This window comes from Myotis davidii, unplaced genomic scaffold (genome assembly GCF_000327345.1).
Source record: "Myotis davidii unplaced genomic scaffold, ASM32734v1 scaffold362, whole genome shotgun sequence".
In the NCBI taxonomy this organism is placed as follows: domain Eukaryota; kingdom Metazoa; phylum Chordata; class Mammalia; order Chiroptera; family Vespertilionidae; genus Myotis; species Myotis davidii.
The window spans coordinates 880,290-899,102 of NW_006297152.1; the positions used below are offsets into that span (position 1 = coordinate 880,290).

The 18,813-nt window shown below is 45.6% G+C and overlaps 1 long non-coding RNA gene across 5 annotated transcripts in view; it reads right to left on the reverse strand.

The window, feature by feature from the left end:
* LOC102770426 overlaps positions 1-18,813 on the reverse strand; it is a 60,736-nt gene that overhangs the window by 9,768 nt on the left and 32,155 nt on the right. For 2 of the 5 annotated variants that reach the window (XR_001515376.1, XR_001515375.1), the window contains exons 2-6: positions 15,576-15,669; positions 8,877-9,031; positions 7,206-7,437; positions 5,407-5,666; positions 4,063-4,195 (exon numbers count right to left, since the gene is read on the reverse strand). This is a non-coding gene — a long non-coding RNA (uncharacterized LOC102770426). Of the gene's footprint in view, positions 1-1,075; positions 4,196-5,406; positions 5,667-7,205; positions 7,438-8,876; positions 9,032-15,575; positions 15,670-18,813 lie in introns of those variants that run through there. The other 3 variants (XR_001515378.1, XR_001515377.1, XR_436140.2) reach the window with 3 other exon arrangements.

Sequence of the window (18,813 nt, forward strand, 5' to 3'; positions counted from 1 at the left end):
AAAGATGGTGGTTAATTTGCATATGTAGGCTCCAAGCGGTGGCAGAGGGAAGACTTAAGGTGAGCCAGAGCAGCGAAGATGGAAGACTGAAGGCGGCTCTGGCCGGAGTGAAGGCCTGGCTCCCCGGTGCCAGAGGAAAACCTGTGCTGGCAGCCAGGAGAAGGGAAGGGCTATTGCACAAATCTCTTCGTGCAACAGGCCTCTAGTATATATATAATTCAGTCATACAACATAAGGAAATCCTGCCATTTTAAACAGTATGGCTGGACCTTGAGGACATTAAGCTAAGTGATATAAGTCAGATGGAGAAATACAAATATTATATAATTTCACTTATATGTGAAATCTTCAAAAACAACAACACACCAAACTCATAGACACAGAAAAGAAATGGCAGAAGTGGATAAAGGTGGTAAAAAGGAACAATCTTCCAGTTATAATATAAATAAATTTTGGGGATATAGTCATCATAATAACCCTAGTTAATAATACTGCATCATATATTTGAAAGTTGCTAAGAAAGTAAATCTTAAAAGTTTTCATCATAGAAGATAAATATAACTGTGAGGTGTGGATGTTAACTAAACTTATTGTGCTGATTATTTCATAACATATACATATAACAAATTATTATGCTGTACACCCTCAACTAATATATGTCAGTTATATATAGATAAAACTGGGAGAAAACTCCTTTGAGGGTTTTGTTGCAGATGAGAGAAAGAAACTGAGCAGCAACTAGCAGAAGAAATAGGGTCACAGTATGTTTTTATTTGGTTTTAGTTTTTTGAATATTTAAAGGCATTAGGGATTGTGTGTGAGTGTGTGTGTGTGTGGGGGGGGGTGCATGAACACTTAATCTGAGCTACCCCTTTAGATTTTCAGTGGGCAATACAGTATTGCTATCTATCAGTGCAGTGTTGTACAACTGATCTCTAAAATGTATTCATCTTGCATAATTATAATTTTATGTCCCCCAATTAGCAACTTCTGTTTTCCCCTCCCCCAAACCCCCAATGATCACCATTTTATTCTTTGCTTTTATGAATCTATTTTAGATACCTCATACATAAGTGGGATCACACAGTTTGTCCTTCTGTGACTGGCTTATTTCAGTTAGCATGATGTCCTCAGCTCTCATCCACGTCCCTATTTCAGGGTTTCCTTCTTTTTAAAGGCTGAGTAATATCCCTTTGTATGTATGTACCACATTTTAAAAATTCATTCCTCTATCTCTGGACATTTAAGTTGTTTTCATGTCTTGGCTGTTGTCAATAGTGCTTCAAAGAACATGGGAGTTGTGTGTGAGCCCTCTTTCCATCCCCACAATGAAAAGGGAAGTGCAGGAGCCCAAGAGCCCCATATTCTCTAGAGGCACCAAGGGCACCCCTACTCCCCTCACCTGCCCACTTTGCACATTTCAATACAGTATCTTGTGTGCAGCTAGTGTTAGCACTACTTTAACTGCCACCATTTCTGTTCACGTGACTTCTTCAGGAGAGGACTTTGCTGATGTCCCCTAACTTGCTGTTGGAATTATAATAGTGTTATAATAACTGTAATATTACAATAGTGTATGAGGAGATGAGTGACTACATCTAATGTTGGGGGACAGGATGGTGAAGGAAGATGGAGATACCTCCCCAAGGTCACTATTTGTTTACCTAACTTCAAAATGCTCTGTGGGCACTGCATAGACAAAGCCTGCTTCATCTTCCCGAACATGAAACGTTAGGCAAGACACATGTCAAATGCAAGTAGCTTTTTTAATCAATGTTTTTAAAAATTTGATAATCAAACTTCGTTAAATTCAAGAACCTACTTCCTGTTTTCTGTTTACTTCGTTTGGGGGTTAGGGACAATTCACCAATGACTGTTTTGTAGCAAACGACAGTCATGATGATAAGCAGAGCTGACACTCGGCGTATTTGTAGCCCCACAGCTTCTGAATCCTCTCTGACTTGTACACTGGTTGGTTTTCAAACACTCATTATACTGGTAATCAGAGGGCAGATCCTTGTTTCCGGTTCTTCGTTGACACTATCCTCCCTGTTTACGTTTTTTCTTGGTTGACATCTTTATCTGTGTTTGTTCAAAGAGTCTGCAGTTTCATACAAGCTGGAGGAGCTGTTGGGAAGCAACAGTCCAGGAGAGATGATCAGGGACAAGCCAGGACACCAAGAGTAGAAATGGATATAAGGGGGAACTCCCAGATTGCTATTTGGGGGACTCAGTGGATGGGGAGGCCCATAACCACTGCATGAGGAGAAAGGGCGCTCTCTCGAGTCTGTTGGGTTGAAGGTACCTGCAGGACATCCAGGTGGAGATATAACTGATAACAGCTTATGCAGGTCCAGAGTTCAGGAGTGAGAATGACAGATAGGGCCGAAGATGTGATTCCCTCTGTACTTACACCCATATGTGATAGATGCCAACCAACTGCCCCTCACCCAAAGGTTTGCAATGTCACAGCAGTAACCAAGGAAACATGTTTATTTTTATATGAGTTTCTTGAATCCCACCTTTTATCTTTTCTGACAGAAACAGACTAAAAATGCAAAACGGGAAGAATTCAAGTCCAAGGAGGAACCAGGCAGTAATAAACCCACACTGCTGAGTGACATGGCCACTCAGAACAGCTTTGTTCTAGTTGATCCTTGGGCAGAACTGGGTATCTTGAAGGTCTTGGAAAAAGTAGGTAACAATTTTAGCAACATGGTTCTAAATGTTTACGCAGACAGTAGATTGTCCCGGTGCATCTGGCCCAGAGTGCCCGTGGTGGTATCATCAGTCAACAGCAGTGTCATTTGAGAGTCAGCACATCATCCTGGCAGTGAGGGCAGTTGGGAAGGCGAGGGAGCATGTGCAGTGTGCGGCGTTGGTGGTGTGGTGGTCCAGAGTGTTGCTGGTCTGGGAGCCGGTGGCTCCGACCAATGGGGAAGCTGGGAAGCTGGAAACACTAGTGTTGTTGCCTTTCCTGAGCCAGAGCACGTCAGCAGCTGAGAAACCACACTTCTCTCGTCGTTTTAGCCAAACCATGCTTTGGTCCATTCTGTCCCTCCCATCTCCCAACTAGACACCCAGAGTCCCTCTACCATCTGCCACTCTGCAGAACAGGCCCAGCTGCCTTGATGTGGGAGAGGGAGGGTATACACTGAGCTCTCCCAGCTCAGAAGAAGGTGGGAAAGCAGCTGAACCCCCCAGCGGGGAGCAGAATTAACAGGATCTCTGCCTCCATCAGAGAGGTGGAGGGCTGATAAAGGGTTGTCTTCGGTCATTGCTGTTGAGGTCATTCATTTGAGAGTTCCCCAAATGAATAAAAGCTGCAGAAACTTTAGATGTGGAATCGGGCTGCAAATTCCTACCTGAGTCGGTTTAAAGATTGAATGAAAAAATGTGGGAAGTCAGACTAATAGTACCTGGTATTTAATAAGTGCTTGATATGTGGTAGTAATAGTCAACATTTGAGGAGTATAGAGAAGAGGTGGTTAAGATCTCCCCTCAGCCCAGATTTGAATCCCAGCCTCACCCCTTACCGACTATGAAACATAGACCACATTATTGAACAGCGCAAAGCCACAGTTTTACTACCTCGAAAACTCAGTTAACGATATCTACTCCTGGGTTACCGTGAGTCTTAGATCAGATAAAAGTAAAAGGCTTTACTCTGAGATAGCATTAGTATTATTTTTCTAAATACCTGAACATACGGTTTGTTTTTCCTCATGCTTTATATTTTTAGAGAAAATAGCCTTTGATAGTGTCAAAAATAGGCTCTGAGTAGATCACACCCTGGTCTCTAAACTATAGTCAATCTAAGCTACATGTTAACCTAGACTGCGGTGGGCAAATCTTTTCTGTAAAGGACTGGAGAGTAAATATTTTAGTCGTTGCAGGCCATACATTTTCTGTCTCAACCCCACAACTCTACCATTAGGCCAGAAAGCAGCCAGAAACAATAAGTAAACAGATGGGCATGGCCACAGCCCAATAAAACTTAATTTACAAAATCAGGGGTCATAGTTTGCTGACTCCTGACTTAGATGTACACACAGAGCTCACCTCACATGTAGGTGCTGAGTGATGTGGCCTGGTTAGAGGAAAGGACCTCATGTCCCCACTGCCATCCCTCAGAAGGTGCCGAATACTAGAAATTCCACTATTAGAAAGTCATTCCTTTGTATTAAGCATTAATCTGCAGAGAAAGGAGTGATGCCCGTCAAAATGCAAACAAAAGAATAACAGATAAAGATTAAGCTTTACTTTGAGTTGGAATACTGTATAATTTTTTAACTGAGTGGCCGGGACCATGCTTGGAGGTGCCAAGCACCTGGCTTTCTGGAACAATGGAGGCATCTCATCTACCATCCTAAAGCAACCCTGGCCTCCCTCCCTGGCTCTCCATCCCTCTGGACTCTGCACCCCGCCTGTGTGTACCGATCGCCACCATTAGTGTTGAGTCATCCACAGGTCTCCCCCAGCAGGCCCCTAAGGCTGTGGGTGGCCCTAAAACAGCGGTTCTCAACCTGTGGGTCGCGACCCCTTTGGCGGTCGAACGACCCTTTCACAGGGGTCGCCTAAGACCATCCTGCATATCAGATATTTACATTACAATTCATAACAGTAGCAACATTACAGTTATGAAGTAGCAACGAAAATAATTTTATGGTTGTTTCACAACATGAGGAACTGTATTTAAAGGGCCAGAAGGTTGAGAACCACTGCCCTAAAAGAAAATGTCTCTTCCAAGGGGCACATCTTGCCTGTGAAGCTGAACACTGGACCACTATGTATTCCTCTTCCCTGTGCCAGCGTTCCAGGGACACTCAGTTCCAGAACAGGGGGGACAAGCTGCAGGGATCCGCTAACTCCAACTCCAGGAGGGAAGGGAGCTGCAGAGCCTAGAAATGCCTCGCTGGCTTAACATGTGGGGGCTGTCAGTGGAGAAGGGTCCAAAGTCAATTCTTGCAGGGTAAGGAGAGACAAGAAACTAGTAATTCTTGGTAGGCGTGCTTTATCCATCTACTCTGTCATTGGACTAGGGCTCACCATGACTATGGGTAATTGTTTCCATATTGCAGATGTGGAAACTGAGGCCGAGAGGTTAAATAACTCATTGGAGGTCACGCTGACGGACAGTAAAATGTAGTTGTAGGCCTGAAGCCATGCTTGTTAAGTGAACATCAGCTCTGTCCTACCCAGTAGCACAGCTTTCCCGGCCTGTCCTTCATCAGGCCAGCACTGGCTGCTGCCAATCCCTTACCGCCATAGGGGAGACAATGGGCCTTAGGACCCAGGGATTGCCCCCAAGGTGCTTCAGCTGAGTCTTGTCAATGGGCAAAATGCCAGCGCTCAGGACTCCATCTTCCCCTCCCGTCTCCTCCACCAAGCCCGCTCCTCCCTCACCTCACACAAAGCCAACTCACTCCCGGTAAATTCCGTGCTTTTCCATCCCAGTGAGCTCAGCCTGTACTTTGATTTGGGTGCAAGCAGCTGCAGGTGCCTCGAGTCATCATGTGCTCGCGTCCCCCTCGCGCTGCAATGTCATCCATGTTTACTTGCTGCTCTGGACTTGAGATCCTGTCAGGATGCCAACGGCGGGGCCGCCAGGCACCACAGCTGACAGTCAAAGCTGGGAGGCCCAGTCCTTCTTCTGGAAAAAAGGGCTAAAGAGGTTAATACACTCAAGTCAGGATAAACACACCAGCTGTTAGAGTTGCTAATATTTAATATCATGATCAAATAAATAACTCGGGAAGAAACCTCTCTCACACACACTGCAGAAGCCCGCAGCCCACTGCTCCAACCACGATAGTTACAGATAAAATTAATAAATTATCTTAAAAGCCTCACAATGGAGTAATGGCCGGGACACAATTAAGAAAACATTTGCATAGAGCCTGCTGCTACTTCTGCCCAGGCACACAGTCCCCCGGGTCAACCCTGGAGACAGGAGCTGGGGGAGCATAAGGAGGGAAGGAAACCCCAACCATTTGAGGTTTCCCTCTTGGTCTGGTGGGATCTCAGCCCAAGTAACCCTACTTTTGCTTCCAAAGGGGAGATCGCCCTCTTTAAAAAATCACAACGCACTTCTAACACTTATATCCACCCTCACAACCAAACAATTTCTTTTTGCAGAAAATTCACTCAAACTTTGCACTAGTAACTGGTTTGTGGACGATGGACCATCTCACTGGTTGGTACAGTGCTTTGCAGTTCTCTCTGCAGCTACTCTGTACCCAGATACCAGCCAGAGTGATGAGAGCCTATTTTTCTCTTACAGTTGTGGCCTTCTGACTCCCCAAACACTGACGTTAACACTGAGCAGGACAGAATTTTAACGGCCTGTTAACTGTGTCAGGAAATCGTCAAAGCATTTTTTTTTTTCTTGCCCCAGTTCCCTGGCTGCCGCTCACCTGGGCTACAGGAGCAGAAAATGATGCTCAGTGCATTTGGGGGTGGAGGGGCTGAACGTGGACTAATTTCTTTCTAAGGCTCCAAAAAATGTTTTCCAGGTCACAAAGCACTGAGCAAAATGAGCTCCATATCCAGTTTATGTTGTATATTATAAGGGAAGCTGGTCTCTGCGACTCTGTGAAGGTTCCATGAGCATTTTTTTTGAGATAAAGTCTATATTTCAAGGGGCCAGGGTTGAGCTATTTCCCTTCTCATCAAGCAAAAACCTGGCATCCCATTGGTCTGTCCAGATGTAATTTTGTTTGGGTTTTTACACTGTTTGATTGAGATCAAGTCATGAATTTCTGTTCTCTAAATGGGCAGAGGGATGGCAATTTATGAGGTCTGAGGATGCCTGATGTTTAGCTCAAAAGCACAGCCAGATGAATTTGGGTGAGAGGGAAGGCGGCACGGCGTGACCACCCTGGCCAATTTTGGCCCAATTTCTCTTTTTATAAACTTGTGAAAACCAGAGCAGGTGGGTTACTACTCTGCTATCTGAGGCTGCATGGGTGGGATGGACCAGATGGAATGAATCCTAATCATTCAAATGGGACTTTGTTCTAGTGGGACTTGAAAGTAATTTTCCTGTTGACATTGCATTTGCGCAAGGGTGACCTCGATGACCGGACTGTCCGCACGCTTTCTGGTGAGTGCTGGGAATGGTAGACATGCAAATGACGTCCGCCCACACGCCTCTGCTTTGGGTCCTGATGGACTTCCAAGGGCTCAGCGCCCCCTCTGCTCACCCGCCATCCTCTCCAGGTTCGCTCAGCTTCTCTGGTTTTTCAAATGAGTTTTCAAGCGTGTAGAGAAAATGCAGCCGCTGACAGGGATGAAGGCCAGAATGATGGGTCCCCCCACATTCCTGAGAAGACCTAGAGCTGATCAGTGGTGGAGCAGGGGTGCCGGCTCCCAGCATCGGGCCGTTGTGGGTCCTCTCCTCCCAGCGTGGGGGTTTTTAGAGGAATGAAACCAAGCCTGTGAGAAATGCCTGAAATTTAGATATGATTGTTTTTTTCTATTTCTATTAAAATATACCTGGATTGGAGGTGAGATAAAAATTAGTGTTAAGTCATGAGGATGAAAGAGAAAGAGGGAGTGAAGAGAAACCTGGTGGCAGGGGGAGGGAAAGTGGAGGAGAGAATGTGGGGAAAGGAGGGGGAAGGATGAAGAAAACCGAGCCCAGTTCTGGGACCTAGATCTGTGTTGTCTCAGCTGGGACTCTGCGCCTTCGCATAAGCAGTGCCCTCCCCCTAATGTCCTTTTCACCCTTCTCCACCACAACCTCCTGCTCCCATTCTGAGTCTTGGGTCAAGCCTGCCCACTTCTCAGTATAGAGCTGATGCCTCTTCTCCTCTGCTTCATTTCCGTTCTGCACAGGCTGTCTGTCTGTCCTTCGGTCTCCTGGAGGGAGGAAATGAGTCTTCACTTCATAGCTTCCCCAGCATCCTCACTCATGTTAGGCTCTCGTAAATGTTTGCTGAGAGAATTGAAAATAACTAGAGATTTACCAAATACTGCTAGTGTAAATCCAAGAACATTTAATTAGGTACTATTATAAGCATTTGCTAATAGAAATACAGTGGGGCCTTGATTTATGAGTTTAATTCGTTCCGTGACCGAGCTCGTAACTCAAATTATTCGTATGTCAAATCATTAAAGTGAACGAGTGAGACACGTGATGCTGGGCTGATGTTGTGGCATTCACTGTGACGTCACTGCGCCAACTAGCAGTGGGGTATCTGAAGCTGGCTCGTAACCCGAATTTTAGCTCGCAACTCAAAGCAAAAAATCGGCCGAGAGACAGCTCGTATCTCGAAAAACTCGTTAGTCGGGACACTTGTAAGTCAAGGCCCCACTGTACAAGGTCTTAATGATAAGTGAAACAGTGGTATTAATGTCATACTCAAGATATTTCTTTCTATCCTAACAACAGCTGGTTATAATGCCCTTTTAAAAAAGGAATATGCCTGTCAGTATTATAAAACGAATCTCTTTCTATTAACAAGCTTATGTAAAAGCTGAGTGAGGTTCTTCTTAAAACATATACAAACACAGGTAGTTAAGATAACCCAGGCTTACCTATCCAGGAACTAGATGAATGTAATGTCTGAGATACATTGTCTTACAGGCAGTTTTGGTTTTCATTTCTTAACTCAGTGACCAAGCTGTCACCAGGAGTTCACTGCACCTGAGACCAGGCAAGCTCCAAATACAGGAACCAGATAATCCAATGCATGGTCCCTATCAAACTTTCACTCCCTGCCACTCTTACCACCTGACTAGTCCCAGGAGACCCTGGTAAGATGAGGGAGGAACTGACTTCCACCTTCACTGATGGGGATACAGAAGCCTAGAGAGCTAATGGCACCCATTGCACCCACCGAGGCAGCCTGGCAGCGCAGCAGGGGTCCGACCTCTTATTCCAGTCTGCTCCCACCAGGGAGAGAGGAGCTTGGAGCCAGGGTTGATTCTGCGCAGGAAGAACTCTGTGGGTGGGCGCCGGTTGCTGCCTTCCTCTCCCAGGCCACAGAAAGCCAGATGCTGAGTTGCTTTTCTGGTTGTCTTCAGGCTAGTAACAAAGAGAGGCGATTAAACAGAAGGATTGAAATTAGACACCAAGGGGAACTTCTGTTTGTTGGGATGATTTTAAAAGCTGAAATAAACTAGTAAAGTTCTTAAGGCGTTTAACGCTGCTGCCACAGTTTGTACCGTAGAATTACAAAGGTCTCAGACTCCTTGGTGCGGATTCTCACTCAATCCCCAACTCCAGGCAGGGAAAGGGCAAGCAGGCGCCGCAGCTCCCACTCTGAATTCCCAGCCTCCCTCCAGATTGAGCCCCATGCTTTATTTATGTGAATTTTTTTTTTCATGTCGACATTTAACTCTCCTCGCTGCAGAAGGTGGTCTCCCCAAACTGCCGCGAACGTTCCTTGTCTGTATATTTTATTCATATGGATCTGGTGTTGGCCCATCCCTTCCGGAAAGAGCTGAAATTTGCCCTTGAGGCATCAGATGGAGTAGTCAGATTGTCAAGTGTGTCTCCTAATTGAAGTGAACATTGGCGCAGTATTTGTCGACTGGAAATAAACAGCCCCAGTGAAGTAGCAGGTTTACAACCTTCACGCGCTTGCTCGGGTCTTGCTGAGAGTTGAAGGAAACATGCAGGGAGAGAAGAGATTTCTCTTGGAAATGGAAACATTGCGGGGATGTCTTTCTTAGACGAGGAATCTCCTAGAGCCAGGAACGGCTGACCTGGGGCCTGCCTGCACGGAGCAGTCAGCCGGGATTGTTTCCAGCCCTCCTGTTCCAGGGTGCCTCCTCCTCCAACACTCAGGTTCAGGATCAGCCTGCTTGCTGTCCCCCATCAAACCCTCTTATTGGCAAGTCTCTGCTATCAGAGTGTGAGGAACAAAAAGCAAAAGTGTGGTCAAGTAAAAAAGAGGCCCAAGGACCCTCTCCACACACCTTTTCACACTGTGTCATGAGTCCCGGGAAATCCAGAAGCTCTGGGCCTACAATACTGTCCCAGCCTGTCTCGGCCTCCAGCGCCCCTGCATGGGTCCCGCTGACAGCTTTGTAGTGAACATTCTTGGGGGACGGGTATGGGCCAGACCCCCTGCTGCGCTGCCCAGCTACCTTGGTGGGTGCCATTAGCTCGCTAGGCTCCTGTACCCCCATCAACGAAGGTGGAAGTCAGTTCCTTCCTCATCTTATAAGGGTCTCCTGGGAATAAGGTCAGGTGATAAGAGTGGTAGGAGGTGAAAGTTTGATAGAAAGGAAGGGACCCATTCTTGGGGGACAGTTCGGGGAGTCAGTGCCAAGCCTTGCAAAGGAGAATGTTGGTTCTTCCCAAGGTCATGCTCCAGAGCAAGCAAGAGAAAGGGACCCAAGTTAAGCCCAACGCTGAAATCCGGCCTCTCTAATAGGGCTGAGCAAACATCACAGGCGGGGTGAGCGACTTCCCTCCGGTCTTGGGGAAGTCGGGCTTGGCCCCTCCCGCTACTTTCTTGCTTTCCTCAAGAGACCCATCAGAAGTAGGCCATTTCCTTCCATGAAAGCTCCCTGTGGGCCCGGTTCCTCATCTCCTGCTCGTCATCACCCTTCTCTAGTCTGTTCCCCCAGGCCTCCCTAGCTGGCACTAGGCCACCAGCCCCTGGACACCCTCCTCCACTGCCACCCTGTGGAAGCTGTCACTCCGATGCACCAGGCTCCTCCCAGGGAGCTGGCGGGTCCTGACTCTGGCAGGTCCTATTGTCCTCCCTTTAGTCTAGATGGGGCAGCTGGCCTGAAAGTACTCACAAGCGCCATAAACCCTACTTGGCTTTCTCTGGTAGTGACAGGTTTTTCTCCCCTCCTTGGAGGAGAGGGATGTGGGGGTGGAGAGATTGAGACAGCACGTTCCTGCAGTGACTCTGAGAAGGTACTGACTCTTGAGGATAGAAGAGAGGAATCTCACCTCTAAGGTCCCTGCATAAAGCCTTTGTGACCTCCCCCTGTGACATCCGGTCAGGGCCAGGACTTCCTCCCAGCACATCCATTCCTCCCGAAAGCATCGCCAGCTCTCTTGCACTTGGCTTTGTTTTGTAATCTGCGTCTGCTCCGGCCACTGCATTAGCGTCTCTTGAGGGCAGAGATGTTGCTTTCACCTCCACATCTCCAGGACAAGCCTGTCATAGAGTCTGACTGTTGAATTGAAGAAACATTCCCTAACTGAACAAGCAAATGAACCTCGGGTACCTCCCTCCCACTGGCCCTCCCCCTCCCACCTCCTAGCCTTGCGCTTTATCAGAACAGGTGAGCCAAGTCAGTTATGCTAAGAAAACTTGAAACCATCTTCTATCAGCAGCTTTTAGGGACATTGTGATAAATCTTAAAAAGTCAAATTGTGGTTTTTATGCCTTGTTGCAAGTCATTTGTTCATTAGGGTTACTGTAAACCAAGTGATGATGGGGGTGGGGACACAGTGTAATTTTCCTATTTTAAGCTTGACTTGTCCTTGTGGATTCATGGCTTTGTCCCTTTAAATGAATGCCATGCCTAAATGGGCAGGTTAGGGGAAGTATCTTAGAGAGGGGCTATTTTAAAATGCATCCCCACATGTTAGCAAGTTGCTAGCCAGCAACCTAGCATATATGTGGGCCTGGTTCCTCATCCTCTGCTCCCCGTCACCCTTTCTGATATATGTGTGAGATCAGCTCTATAGCTAATGGAACCCAACTTCCCAACTTGTCTCTCTGGAATGAAACTAAACTTACAGAAGCCCAACTCTTCATCAAGGCTTGTTTAGCATTTTGTTATAACTTTCCCCCTCTGTCTTAAAAACACATTATTTATAAAACCTTGGTCCCAGAAGAAGGCAAAACAAAGAAGTGGCGATGGCAGGTGTCAGGGGTAAGAAATCAGTCACTCCTCTTAGAGTGGGTGATTATTCAGTAACTGTTGACCTGCTCTTAGTGGAGAACACAGACTGGGCTGCCATCACATGGCTTGTAACGACCTCCCCATGTGACATTCCTTGTGGATTGGAGAAGATAAGGGAACTGAGGAGTTTCCAACATGTGTTCTGACAGAGAGGCTGGGATGTGTAAAATTCCTTTGTGAAATAAGTTCCCTTGTAGGAAAATCTTTCTGTCTCTCTCCTGTTCTTCTCAATGATCTCCTAATGGGCAGATCTAATGACCTTTTCTAATTTTTCATTTTCCTTGCCATCATCTCTAGCATTTGATATACTTGACCATCTCTTACACTAGGATTTTCTTCATAATGATGACCGTTCTTCATATATCATGACCTTCAAATATCCTATCTAGCGCGAAATGACTTGGAGTCGTGCCTGCCTTGTCCTAGTTATGTTCCTTTCTGAGAACTCCTGCTCCTGCCTCTGGTCTTCCTCCTCTCACCCCTGACTGACCCATTCACTCAGGTTCTGCCCTGGGGCCTCTGCTCTTCTTTATTTTTTAAAAAATATATTTTATTGATTTTCCACAGAGAGGAAAGGAGAGAGAGAGTTAGAAACATCGATGAGAGAGAGACATCGATCAGCTGCCTCCTGCAGACCTTCTACTGGGGATGTGCCCGCCACCAAGGTACATGCCCTTGACCTGAATCGAACCTGGAACCTTTCAGTCCGCAGGCTGACGCTCTATCCACTGAGCCAAACAGGTTATGGCTCTTCTTTATTTTTAATATATTTTTCTTGATGTCAGGGAGGGAGAGATAGAAACATCAATGATGAGAGAATCATTGATTGGCTGCCTCCTGTATGCCCTCTACTGGGGATCAAACCCCCAACCCTGGCATGTGTCCCTGGCGGGAATTGAATGGGACCTTTCAGTCCACAGGCCAACGCTCTATCCACTGAGCCAAACTGGCCAGGGCATCTCTGCTCTTCTTTAAAGAAGCCGTCTCTTCCCAGCCACCTCCAAGGAAATGGCTTCCACATCTGCTATCTTGGGTCCTCACTCCTCACCCGCGTTCCTTTCTCCAGCCCCACGTATACCTGCTGGACATTTCTACTTAAATATTCTACCAACACCCCAATGATTTCACTATATTTCTCTCATAAGTGGACCCCTGCCCATTTCTATTAATTCTACCAGATCTCTAGTCTCTATACCTTAAACGCTTTCTCCTCCTTCATCTCTTCATAGCTCCTCAGTGACCCAGTTCCATCGATTCCTGCTTTCTCCCTTCCTTTTGATTCCATTTCCGTGATTCTAATTCAGGTCTTGCCATCCGATACCTCAGTTATTGCAACGTCCTCTTAATTTATTTCTCTGCCACCTTCAGTCTTGAATATTTTGCCTGATTAATCTTCCTAAAATATTACTTCCTTCAAATAACACCCAGGATCCAAAACCTTCTCTATCTCCCCACTGGCTAATCCTGGCATTTAAGGCCTTTTGAAATCTGGCCCACATCCACTCTTCCCAGACACATCCATCACTGCTGCGTGCAAACTGGTCTCTTTGGTACCTTTGAAACTGAAATTATTTGACCCCATTTTGTTCCCTCTGCTGCTCTCTTTTTTGAAATACTCTCCTCCTCCTCTGTCCAGTGCAAATCCTACCACGCCTACAAACTCAGGTCAAGGTCAGCAGTTCAGGCTTCATGAAGAGTTCTTCAACTGTAACACATGCATCCCTTCAGCAACTATTTATGGAGCACCTGCTCTATGCCAGCCACTATTCTAGGCACTAGGGATGCAGAGATGAATACCAGCCAAGGTCCCTGCTCTCCTGGAGCTTAAATAAATAATAAGTACTTTTAGAAGTAGTAAATGCTACTAGATCTCAGCAACTCTTTCCATGAATGAGACACAGAGTCTCATAGAAATGAAATGCCTTCTCGGAGACCATGTAGTTAGTGAGCCACCATGGCCTGGATCGCAGGTCATGTCCTCTGGGTTCTTTCCATTACCTTCACTATTTCTTTTTTTCTTTGGTTAAACTCCTCAAGGTCAGGACACAATTCTCTCAAACTTGTCTTAGCACTTACCATGCTACCGGGCATGTTGCAGGTACTCAACGGCTACTTGTGGGAAGAAAGAATTAGGGAAAGCGGAAGGCAGCAGGGAGATGGGGTGTCCTTATTAGGTCACAGACACAAAGCGTCAGTTTTCCTCATCTGAGCCCATGTGTCTCGTTAGCATCACACGCATTATCCAAATCACTTCGCCCACCAGAGAGTCTGGGGGTTAATAAAGATGCTGTCAGGGAGTACTGGCTTTTATTTTCCACTAAATTTCCCTTGCAAGTAGCAAATTCTATCATTTGGAGTGTGAGTATGACCCAGGGGGTACTCAGTGTCCGGCCGGCTTCCTACTCCTGACGGTGACGAGACAGAACAAGATATAGCTCAGCAGGACCAAGACCGGGAAGAGTCCAGACAATTTGTTTACAACAATCTGAAACAGACATTGGTCATACAATGGTTTCCTTTTACTTTTCCATATTCCGTTGTCTACTACTTTTGAGGAAGAAAAATAGAGAGGAGGTGAAGGGAGGGAGGAAAGGAGAATTTATTACCAGTTCCTATTTATAGAATCACAAGGCCAAACTAAACTCTCTTCAAGGAAAAGGGTATTTAAATTGCATTTGAAACAGGATTTGAAATATGCCCATACTTTTACCTAAATGGTCATTCTTGTTCTTTCACACCAACGTTTAATGGATCCCATATTAATGATTATGGTTTAACTAACAAAACCTGTAGCGAGGAATGGCACCCCCAACTCTGATCTCCCTTTAAATTATTTTCCATGTAGCATATATCCTATATAGCCGGGCATAAAGCTCCATTGAATAGCTCATTTGAGCAGAGAATACTTTTGAAAGAATATTAGTAAACTCTTTCAATGGAGTCAAAACACCAAAATGGAAAATTCAAGTTTTGAAGAGAGCCATTAAGTATGATTAAACCTTTAAAAAGGAGAGAACAACGCCTGCGGAACTCTATTTAGCCATTTCATATCTTTAATTGTCCAAAGATTTACTTTAAAAGCACAGACATGAAAGGATGCCGAATGTTACGGCAGTTAGAGGGGGAGAGTGAAGATAAGGCCTGTTCACCAGCAAATGGAGCTGAGCCCAGAAGTAGAGACAACAAAAGCGCAGGGACCAGCTTCCTTCCACAATATATACACAGAGAGGGGAATAAAAAGGCAGCGATTCTTGACTTAGCTTTGAGGAGCACAATGGGCATGATTGGGGATCCAGAGTGGGAGCGCATTTAAGTAGCAGTGGCATCCACCAGTCAGCTGGTGATTAGGATGAGAACTGAGGGGGACGAAGCCGAGGAGCGAGAGATGGAGAAATGGGAGAGAGTCATTTGAAAGGTTTTTTCAAAATTTAAGGAGATGAACATTCACTTTGGAAGCTAATATTATCAACTGCTTTCCTAACCTCAAACCTTGGAGGCTTTGATTCGGTAAAAATGGGATGAGACCCAAGAATTTGTATTTTTAAAGAGCCTACAAGGTAATGCTGTTGCTGCTGGTTCTTGGACCCATTTAGAGGAAGGGTGAAGAGCGTGGGACGGAAATCTATAGAAACACACACGAGAGAGCGAGAGGGGGGCGGGGGAGAAGTGTTCCCAAATGGCAAGCATCCTACCTCCTTGTTCACTGTCAAACATGCGAGGCAATCCAGGGAAGGAAGTCAGCAGGGAATTTGATCCAGGAGAGTATCAGCAAGATGGGGTTTCCTTCTGGAAAACAGGGATGAAGGAAAGATAAAAAAATAAGAAGAAAAAGAGGAATAAAACACACAATGGCAGGCACTCAGGAAAGCAAAGTCCTGAGTTGAATATTCGTTAACTGTCCAGCAATAGAAGTCAACAAAACAATGTGATCATATGCTTTGGTATATATTGATGATAGTACTTTACAAAATACTCATGCCTTGTGATGAAATGTTGATAAATTAGAATGGGCATATGTAAAATTGTGGACTGTTAGATTGTCAAGTGATTTGCGAGAGTATAAAAAACCTGTGGTTTCCAGGCCTGCTCTATGGCTTGGAAGATGGATCTCAAGGTAAATCACCGAGAGAGGGAGTCACCAAGCACTGCCCCCTGCCACAGTCAGAGCATCTCTGTTAGAGGTAGGATTCCATTTGAACAGGAAAGTACTGATTGAATGTGTTTAAAATTCCTGCTTCTGGCCATTTCCCCTCATTTTACAGAGGGGACCACTGAGGTCCTAAGAAGCAGTGTCTTGTCCAAAGTCACTCACCATGCTTGTGGCAATTTGGATCTAAGCCAAGCCTGGAACTGCTGGATCCTCGTCCAGCGAGTACTCCTCCAGAGCACCTCACCACCCCTTTAGACACCGGAACTTGTCAAGCAAGTGTGTTTTACAAGACTTTGCCACTGCGTGAGGAAGGAACATTTTAAGGGTCACGATTTAATCAGTGGCACATCTGAACGCATGTGATAATGAGCAAGGTCATCCCAGAGTGTTACTTTACAGTCTTTTGAAGTAGAAGGGTTCAGTGAGGTGAAGAGGAATAAACAGGACTCCTTGGTTCAGAAGGAAGCGGGAACACCTGTGGAGTACTTAAAATACTCGAAGCCTGTTACACACATCACAAACCTTAGACCTTCTCCATCGCATAGCAACCCAAGGAAGCCAGCTAAATTACCCTCATTTAGCCATGGCCACGATTGAGGCCCAGCAGGCTTCCTTCAGTTGCCAAATGGGGATGACAAGTCTGGGTGACTTCAGGGCCCCAAACTTTTTGTACTTAATTACATTGTCCTCCGGACAATGGAATGCTTTTGGTTCTTCATGTCATGCCTTTGTGTGGTAGTGATTCTAATATATATACTATCATGGGGGATGGCTGTACATTAAGAAAGAGAGAGAAAAAAAAAAGAGAGCATTTTTCAATTAAAATATGTCAAATTCAAACATTCAGGAAGATTCACACAAGAGCTGCCATGGGTTGTTCCGGCAATACGTGATTTCCAAGGAATTCTAAACAGGTCCTTTGGGGTCAGCACATCCCTACATAAAGCTCTTCCCTGGCTTCCAGCTTTCCTTCAGCCCATCCTTAGGGGAGTTGTTGGGGAAGGGGGGGATCTGAGTTAAGACAGCAGGGGACACGCCCTGAGGATAGAGCTTCAGACCACCTTTTCCTGCTCCCAGGCCATGGACTTCAGCACAACACCGAGTCAGAGGCTTAGAAGGGGCAGCTGTGTTTGTGCCTCTACACCGCTCTCAACATTTCTTCCACTTTTCTGTTATAAAGATGGTGCATAATTGAAAGTCTAAAAAATGGAGAAAATAATACTTACGATCCTGACAACTTTACATATACCTGTCTTCATTCTGGTGAATTCTATTCCCATTGTCTGCATAAATAGAGACTTCATGTAGTTACAGTCCTTTTGGGCACATATTTTGCATCTCACTCCCCCTGTCCCTACACACAGACTCACAGACTTAACTCTACATTACAGATTTTTTCCAGGAGGCATTTGGTTACATCCTTGTTTCTTCTCCATGCTTCTTTCCCTTCCTTTCTTTTATTCACTCCCCCTATTCTTTCTTTGTCACTTTGTCTCTCTTGCTCTCCCTTCCATGTTTTTCTCCCTTAATTGAACTGAAAGCTTGCCATAGGCTCCTGGTAATGAAGACATGGCTGAGTTCTGACTGGGTCTCCTGTCATATATCAGTCTCACACGAGATATTTCCTAGGAGTAAAATGGGGTAGGTGAGAGGAAGAAGGGGAGCTGTGGTCGCGACAATGGATCAGAATCCTGGGCAAGGGTGATTGTGGGGGTGGAATAAGAAAGGAGCAGGCTGTGCATTCCATAGCATTAGGAGGTGAAGTATTTCCTTCCCCGTCATCAACTGGAAATAATAATGATAGTAGTAATAGTAATGTTCCAAGCAAGGCCCCCTGAGGAGGGTAAGGTGGCTTCTTGTATTGTTCTAAGTCCTGGACATAGTTCAGTGGTGTTATAATAAACCCTTGCAAAGATGGTTTCCTGTTAAGAAAATGCGTAGAATCACAATGACAGCAGTGGATACTCCCACAGCCCTTTCAATATATGAAGCACCATTTCAACCTACAAAAGCAAAGAAAACACTGTAGATAGAATTCTATTGTAGATGGAATGGGAGGAAGCTGACATTTGACAACAAAGAGTTTAGCTGAAGTTTTCACCAGATGATTAATATAACAAGTCCTCTGCAATGATAAGCATGTTAAGAGGGGCCAAATGCACCTATTGAAAATGTAGGAAGAAGCAAAGGTATTTCTGAAAGGGCAGCATGAATGAGGAGGCACATTCAAAAGATGGAAGGGAAGATACCTGGGGAAACATTAGTAGCTCCAAGGACTCCAATAAACGTTAAGTTGCAATTTATGGTATTTCTTTGTGGTTCAATTTCCTTGGCAATTATTATATCCGAGTGACACTTCAACTGAATTATCTGTTTCAATTACTATTAACAAATCAAAGTCCTTAAGTTCGAGGAAATTACGAAGGCAGCTTCAGGAGAGTCCTACCCCTGACACTCGAAGCACATCACTTCTCTCCTCAGCACCCGGAGGCCCGTCACACAGCGGGGCCAGGAAGGAGCCCGCCTGCACAATAGTGTCCAACATTTTCAAAGCACTTCTGGTGGATGCCACCTTCTCCGCGCCGTGTTGTGCTAACCCCAAGTGACCGGCCGCCTTTCTTTGCATAGGACACAATGGCAAATAGAAACATTAGCTCTCGCAATGTCGCAAGAATCCGACTGCATTATTCCTTGACCTCCGGAAAGAGAATGTGTCATTTGCTGTACGGAAATAAAAGTTTTCAAAGCAGTTGGAAATATAATTGTGTACACTTCACTTG